Source organism: Dendrobates tinctorius, unplaced genomic scaffold (genome assembly GCF_039654945.1).
Source record: "Dendrobates tinctorius isolate UK_male_01 unplaced genomic scaffold, ASM3965494v1 ptg000029l, whole genome shotgun sequence".
Taxonomy (NCBI): Eukaryota; Metazoa; Chordata; class Amphibia; order Anura; family Dendrobatidae; genus Dendrobates; species Dendrobates tinctorius.
In genome coordinates, this window is record NW_027361697.1 from 51,269,083 (window position 1) to 51,277,493 (window position 8,411).

The following is an 8,411-nucleotide window of genomic DNA, read 5'->3' on the forward strand; positions in this document are numbered from 1 at the left end:
TTTTCTCCATATAAAAAGTGGCTAGTACCTTTAAAGGGGTATTCCCATCTCCAAGATCTTATTTCAATATATAGTAGGTGTAATAATAATAATATTAACAAATAACTCCAACTAGACATGCAGTATAATGTGGAGACACGGGGGGTCAGCGGGCACCCTGGTCCGCTAGCCAAAACCACATGAACCAGGGATCATCACGCCGAATGCCCGCTCTATCATTTTTTCTGTTGCTAAATGTGAAATAGCCTGCTGTATCCCACGTTGTCATTTTGTGGCAGTGATATGAACCTGTCTGCAGACCTAAGACACATTAAAAAAATTATAATTTTTCATTTGCAAAAGGTTAGACAACCCGCATCACACTTTGTCATATGTTTGTGTTGAAATTAAGCTGTAGCGGCCTGATCCATAGGCCACAAATAATTCTTCTGTTATTAACGTCATACAGTAAGGGACCTATTTTAAATAAAGATTGTAGCATCTAGTGTGTTATAGAGGCCTGATCCATAGGCCACACAAAAATTCTTCTGTTATTAACGTCATGCACTAAGGGACATGACAATTCTTTTTTCTGTGACTAACATGATACAGCATGCCGTATTTCAACTTTGAATTTACTGTCATTCAAATCCAGCTATTTGCAGAGGTGGTGCAGAGTTTAAAATCTAATTTTTTGTTGCTAATACTGTGCTCCTACCACACTATCTGAGCAACATGACTGGGAAAAAGTGAGGCTGTGGTGGAAGGGGAATTAGGCTTGGTGTTCAAGGTGTACGTGGGGTGGGTTGTAATGTTTGTGAGTACCTCTGCATCCTTCTGCACAGTTTTGAAATGGCTACTAAGATGGTTAGTGCTGACAACGCTGTCATCAGCATCACTATTCCGGTCACCTATTTTCTGGAGCAGATTTTGAATAGCCTGCTGGAGGAAATGGTGGTCCCAGAAGAAGAGGAGGAAGCAGAGGAGGATGCGGAAGGGATAATATTGTCTCTAAGTTCAAGACTGTCGACACACAGGTGGGTGCCAAGGGAGGGTGGATTACTGCGATCGAGGGGGGCTGGTGAAAACTGACAAATTATTATCGAAGGTGCAAGCTCAGAGGAACAAATGATGGGCGAGCAACTGTCAGATGAATAATGGATAATCCTCCACTCTCTGTTGTTCATGGAATAAGCGAGCCTCATTGTTACCCAGCCACCAACACAGCATGGACTTGGACCTCATGGTAGATCCCGACATATGAGTGCCTTCTTACTGCACTATCTGCAACAAAGTCCCCATATAGTTTTGATTAGGAATAATGCTGACTACTGGTTTGCCACTTTATTAGCTCAATGTTATAAAACCAAATCTTGCCAGATGATTCCCGCCCTAGAAATGGACCCGCGATTGGTGGAGTATCGAAACATACTTTTATACAAAGGGAATCTGTCACCTAATTTTCAGCCTATCAGCTGCGGCCAATGCCATCAAAGGCTTATCTACAGCATTCTGTAATGCTGTAGATAAGCCCCCGATGCAACCTGAAAGAGAAGAAAAAAAGTTATGCCCCCTTCTCACATAGCGAGATTGCTAGCGAGATCGCTGAAGCGTCACCGATTTTGTGACGCAACAGTGACCCCGCCAGCGATCTCGCTACATGTGACACGCTGCAGCGACCGCCCCCCCACTGGATATCGCTGATCGTGCTCGAATGTCCTGGGCCATTTCTTCGTCATTGGCGTCCTGCTGGCCAGCGTGCATCATTGTGTTTGACCAGACGAGCGACCTCGTTAATGATGCAGAACTCAGGGATGCAGGCTGGAATCATTCAGAATCGCTGCTGTGTGACAAGGTACCAGCGACTGCTGAGGATCGCCGTATCATTGCTGTGTCGCTGAAGAGATCTGCCTGTTTGGCAGCTTACTAGCGATCATTTAGTGACACACCAATGATCCTTACCAGGTCGTATCATTGTCGGGATCGCTGGTGCATCGCTAAGTGAAATGGGACCCTTAGATTATACTCACCCTGGCGTTCGGTCTGGTCCAATGGGTGTTGCTGTCCGATCCGGCGCCTCCCATCTTCATACGATGATGTCCTCCTCCTTGCTGCGCCCTCGGCTCCTGTGCAGGTGTACCCCGGTAAGTATAATCTAACGTATTTTTCTTATCTTTCAGGTTTCATTGGGGGCTTATCTACAGCATTACGGAATGCTGTAGATAATCCCCTGATGGCGGTGGCTGCAGCTGATAGGCCGAAAATTAGGTGACAGATTCCCTTTAAGAGAACTTTTCCCCAAGACAGCAGTGAAGCACACAGTTTGCATTGCAGCTGTAGACTTCCAACCTCCAGCCCATCAATTCCTCAATGCCAAAACATTAGCCGCAGCAGCAGTGGTGAAAATTTAAAAGTTCGGCCTTCTCAACATCCTGTCTTACCATTTCATTATTTTCATTCTGTAAAAATCCTATAGGATCTTTGACTTTTCTTTTTCTTTTGACATATCCCCCAAATCCTTTTTTATTGCTTTTGACATCTCTTGCAAGCCTTAATTCATTTTCAGCTTTAGATAATCTGATGTGTCCCCTGCTGGTTCTGCAGACAGCATTATATTCTTCTTTAGATATGTCTCCCTCCTTCCATTTGATAAACATTTCTTTCTTCCTTTTTAGCTTGTATTTAAGTTCTGTGTTCATCCATCCTGGTTTCCTTAAATGCTTCCAATTCTTCCCTCTTTTTGGAATTGTTAATGATTATGCTTTGAGAATCTCATTTTTCAAGATTTCCCATCCTTGCTGGACATTTTTGTCCTTAAGGATATCCAGCCATTGTATCCCTCCAGTTCTCTTTCTGAGTCCCTTAAAATCTGCCTTTCTGAAATCTAACCTTGACATCTGAGTCTTCACAGGTCTTCCTCCTCTAGTTATCCAACATTCTAAAATAGCATGATCGCTAGCTCCTAGGGTCCCAGTCACTCCTACCTCCTCAACCATTTCCTCCCTGTTTATAAGGATTAGATCCAAGGTAGCAGATCCCCTTGCTTTCTCCCCTATCTTTTGTAAGATAAAGTTGTCAGCAAGAGAGGATAAGAATTTCCTTGACCTGTTAGTTTTGCCTGAGAGAGATTCCCAACAAATGTCTGGATAGTTGAAATCTCCCATGACAACTATGTCATATTTTTTGGAGAACTTGGCCATTTGATGCATAAAGAGTTTATCCATATCTTCAGCTTGCACAGGCGGCCTGCAGCAAATGCCTACAATGGTGTCCTTTCCATTGTTCTGCCCTTGTATTCTTACCCAAACAGTTTCCACAGAACTCCCCGTCTCTGAAGCTTCAATCTCTGTGCAGATATATGCTTTTCTAACATATAATGCGACACCTCCTCCTCGTTAATCAAGTCTGTTTCTTGCAAATAAGTTGTATCCTTCTAGCCTTGTATTCCAATCATGTGTATCGTCCCACCAAGTTTCAGTGATTCCAATGACATCATATTTCTTTTCCTGCATTAGTAGTTACAGTTCTCCTTGTTTGTTGCCCATGCTTTGTGCGTTCGTGTAGAAGCATTTTAGTTTGTGATTGTTTTCTCTTTCTCCAATATTTTTGTTATTTAGATTCTTTTGTCTTTGTTCTTCCTTTCCACTTCTACTAGCAGAATTCTCAATAGCATTTGTCAGGTATATGGCTTTTTCTGGTCTTTTGCTTCCCTTCCCACATTGTTCTAGTTTAAAGCTCTCCTTATGAGTGTAGCAAGGCGACTACCAAATACATGTTTTCCAGTCTTCGCAAGGTGCACCCCATCTCTAGCAAGTAGTCCATCGTAAAGGTAATTCACTCCGTGATCCATAAATCCAAATCGTTGCTGACGGCACCATCGACGTAGCCAGTTGTTCTCCTGCAGAATCTTATTCCACCTCCTTGTTCCATTGCCATCCACTGGAAGGATGGAAGAGATGACCACCTGCGCTCCCAGTTCTTTCACTTTCTTACATACGTTTTCAAAGTCTCTGCAGATGGTTTCCATGTCGTTTCTCACGGTGTGATTTGTCCCGAAATGTATTCGCAGGAATGGGTAGTCATCTGTAGGTCTGAAGAGTCCTGATATCCTGTCAGACACATCTTTAATTTTTGCACCTGGAAGACAGCACATTTCTCTTGAGGTTATATGCGTTCTGCAGATAGCGGCCTCTGTTCCTCTCAACAGGGAATCCCCCATGACCACAACTCTCCATTTTTTCTTCACAACTTTTTTCTTTCTCCATCCAAGGGGACTCTGAAGGCGTACAAGGTTGTTGTTTGTGGGCAAAGTCTTATCCTGATGTATTTTTTCATTGTTCTCCTGCGTAAGAGCCTGGTACTGGTTTCTGAGCAGTATGGGTGCTGACTGCCTCCTGATCCTCCTGCTTCTCTGGGTCACATGCTTCCATTCCTCTTTTTCTTCAGGTGCACTTCAAATTTCTTCTCTTTCTGTAACATGACGAGATATTTCTGCTCTGTCTAAGAACTCTGTACCTCCCTTAATTATTTTCAATGTAGCTAACCTCTCTTCTAGATTTTGCAACTTTTCCTCCAACAGGGACACAAGCTTGCATTTCTGGCAAGTAAAGTTTGACTTTTCCACTGGTAAGTCTGTGAACATGTAGCAAGAAATGCAGCTCACCAAATGGCTACTGACCTCTTCCATGTTCTTATTGTTAAAGAGATATCAAAGCAGTGAAAAAAGTGCCAAAATTTGCACGCTGGTAGGACTCTTCCCCTAGTTTACCAATTTCCTCCTTTCAGCTGCAATGGCCAAAATCCAGTGTTCTTTGAGCTCTTGGAGACTCTTCACTTATCCCAGAAGGTACTGGGAATATGCAACTTCTCTCCTCAGGACTCTTCCCCTGGTTTACCTATTTCCTCCTTTCAGTTGCACTTAGGGTACTGTCACACTAAGCGATGCACCAGCGATCCCGACAACGATATGGATCGCTGGTGCATCGCTATGTGGTCGCTAGTGAGCTGCCACACAGGCAGATCTCACCAGCGACATAGCAGCGGTCGGGGGTCGCTACTTACCTGTCAGACGAGGCAATCCTGAGGTCCTCCCGCCCGCGTCCACGCGTCGCTCGTCGGCGCCACAGGAAGCCCAGCAGAAAGCTGACGACGAGAAACGGCCCAGGCCATTCTCGCACAATCAGCGATAACCAGCCGGGGAGCCAGTCGGAGGTAAGTATCAGACATAGCGATTACGCTAGCAATATTGCTATAACGTCACAAAACCAGTGACGTCATAGCGATATTGCTAGTGAGCGATATCGCTTAGTGTGACAGGCCCTTTAGAGAGGAGGTGTCAGATCAAGACCAGAGACCCCCATTGGAGTGGAAAACATCATCTGTGAGTATAATAAAAAGCCTTTTTTGTGCCTGGCAAAAAGAATTGAGGACTTATATGCAGCATTCTAGAATGCTGTAAAAGACGGCTTAAAGATACTGGCCGTGTTTTATATGGGGAAAACTGGATGACACCTTCCATTTAATGTGATTCCCTAGTTAAGAACTTTTCTAATATACTTCAATTTAAAAATACCTAAGCAATAGACTTCAATTTAAAAATACCTAAGCTTCTGTGAAGATCTGAGGTTGTATTCAACTAAACAGGTTAGCAATGCAATTATTTTGTATTCCTTTCGTCCATGGTTTTTCATCAACTCCACGTAGATGTCCAAGATCCCCTCCCAGGCGCCGGAAGTTCCATTGCCCTCGTACCAGCCGATATTCACTGCCTCAAAATAGATGAAAATCCAGCTCAACAAACTTGTGAACAAACTTCTTTCTTTATTCAATGAAAGTGCTTAGCAGAGGGTAAAACAGCATCAGCGTTGTAAGTTACATGATATTCAACATCGACGCGTTTCAGATGACTATGCATTTTTAATCATAATGTCCTATATATTCACATTCCAGGTCCTCTCTGGGCAATTCCTTTCCGGACATCCCGGTTGGATTTACCTGTACAAGGAATGTAGCGGCCATATCACCATTTTAATGGATTTCAAATAAAGTTTTTTGGATTTTATTCTCGGAGCTGGACTTCTCTCTTTTTCAAAGAATATTCACTTTCTCCCAACTTTTTGTTGACCCACAGATTTCGTATCTCTCTTCTGTATAGTCTGTAGTCACAGTCCATGCTCCTCCAGACGACATATAACAGGACCATAGTACATGTATCCAGCAGCAACAGTCTTTAAGATAATTCCTGAAATCCAGACGACAGATCCCATGACCATAACATATGTATCCAGCCCAGCCGGCAACCGATTTCCAAACTCCATAGGTCAACAATATGGGTACCAGTACATCAGCAATTGATCTTCATGCCTGAACATCACTGCACCAACTTCTCACTAAAAATGTGGCTTACTGTTCTTCCTCCATGGGATCAGCCCCTTGAATGAGAAGAAGTGTACACACCCTCCCCCCAAAGATAACTGTGCATTGTTGGATGTATTTTCCTCAAGCCGAACCCATCATCTAGGATTGAATGTGAGACCCCTTGTGGTGACGGCTCCACTGGGTTTACTATCCCCATCCACACAATGAGACTAGTGGCTGGATGAACAAAGGCTTGAGGTCATTGAGGCACTAACGAGAGTAATGGAATTATTGCTTTCCTTGATTACCAATCTTGCGTATGACCTTTTATATGCATAAAATCAAGCCTGCACACCTTCCTCTGCTTACTGTCACTGAATGGAAATAATGATTCCTGAGGCTGAACTGATGAGCAAGCAAATCTCTAATAAGAGAGAGCAAGCAAACTTCTAATAAAGCACAGCAAACAAATTTCTAATAGAACACAACAATAAAATTGACGTAGCTGGTGCTCAGTGCTGGAAAAAGTCTGCATCCCTTAGTGTATTTCGCTCTATGTCCATTGGTCCAATAATCTATAGAACAAGGCCAGCTCCTCACACTTCTCCCCCACTTTTCCAGCATGGCCACAAATGTAAGAGATTCTACCTTCATGAGAAAGAAACTTTGTATCATCCTCAAAGCATATTCCATGTCGTCTTTGCGAATAAACTCCACAGTCCCCATTCCACCCTGGTGTACATCAGCATAGTAGACATCTCCATCTTCTTTCATATAATCTTTCATATTCTCTCAACTCCATGATGGGGGAAGTACTGAGACGGGTTAGTTCCTCCCTCGGGGTCCTCCATTTCCTCCCCCTGATCCCCGGCTTGACCTGGGAAAATCCACACATACCCAATAAGAACTGAACTTGTATACATTACATCCAATTCCAGAGTGCTGACCCCCAACTAGGGGGCCTGGTAAATAGTGTTCTGAGGGGACAATATCTGGGCTGACCAGGGTGATGGTAGACCCAGTGTACATAAGTCACTGGGCCTCCTCCCTGATGTAATTTACCTCCCCAGATCACATTCCTTCATGGTATCAATCGTTGTATTTTGTGCATTACGCACCACTGGTGGGAGTTAGTCTACATGTTGAGATTGCTCAGTTTCCTTGCGGCTGACACAGTGGAAACCAGTCCTTGGTAGGTGCCGCACTACTCCTACATCCACCATTCCATGACTGTGAACCCAGTTTAAATGTAGTCGGGCCAGTGTGACCAGTAGAAGTGCCACTGCAGCACGAAACAGCTGTCGTCCATTCCACTCCTGCTCCCATCCTCCCGACGCCAATGTTTTGAAGTATTGGAATAAAGAAGTTTTTTGAGTGCCATCTGTTTCTTTCAATTTTTGTATCTATTGTGGCTATTTTCTTTGGAGTGGCACCCCGGCTCACGGAGCATTTACTGCTGTACTGTATATATGCCTGCATTATCAGTTCATGCAATACCTGTGCATTGAGCGGGCTTCCCCACTGTGCAGATTTATACTTTGTTGGAGATATTTTAACTCCAAGAAGCTGCCCTCCTCTACATCTGAACTGTGGGCTACTCCTGTGTGTTTTCAAAGTCTCAGTTGGCCAAGCGTTTTATTAGGGTCCTCCAATTGTCCTCCGGCAACCACTCTAACTCTATCCCAGAGCAAAGGACTCTCAGCTCCTCCTTCTTGAGCCTTTTGTAGATGGAGTCTTCCAAGTCACTGCTCAGTATCTTTGCCTGGTATGCTGTCCAGAGATACTGTAGGTGATCCCACCACTGCCACCACTTGTGAAGATCTAAGGTTGTGTTGGTTGCAATAACTACCTAGACAGGTTAACGAGGCAACTACTTTTTATTCCTTATGTCCATGGTTTTACAACAACTCTGGATAGATGCCCAAAATGCATTTCCCCCAAGTCCACAAAATTCCCACACCCCCGGGGGCCAGAAGTTCCTTTGCCTCATACTAGGGAATATTCACAGTCTCCCAACTTTTGTTTGGCCCACAGATTTTGCATCTCCAGACAATATAGTCTGTAGTCACAGTCCA

The 8,411-nt window shown here is 44.0% G+C and overlaps 1 long non-coding RNA gene across 1 annotated transcript; it reads left to right on the plus strand.

Moving 5' to 3' along the window:
* The first annotated feature begins 5,690 nt into the window (after positions 1–5,690).
* LOC141085729 (uncharacterized) lies at positions 5,691–6,040 on the plus strand. The gene is made up of 2 exons (XR_012231395.1): positions 5,691–5,845; positions 5,929–6,040. It is a non-coding gene; the product is annotated as an uncharacterized lncRNA (long non-coding RNA).
* The last annotated feature ends 2,371 nt before the right edge of the window (positions 6,041–8,411 follow it).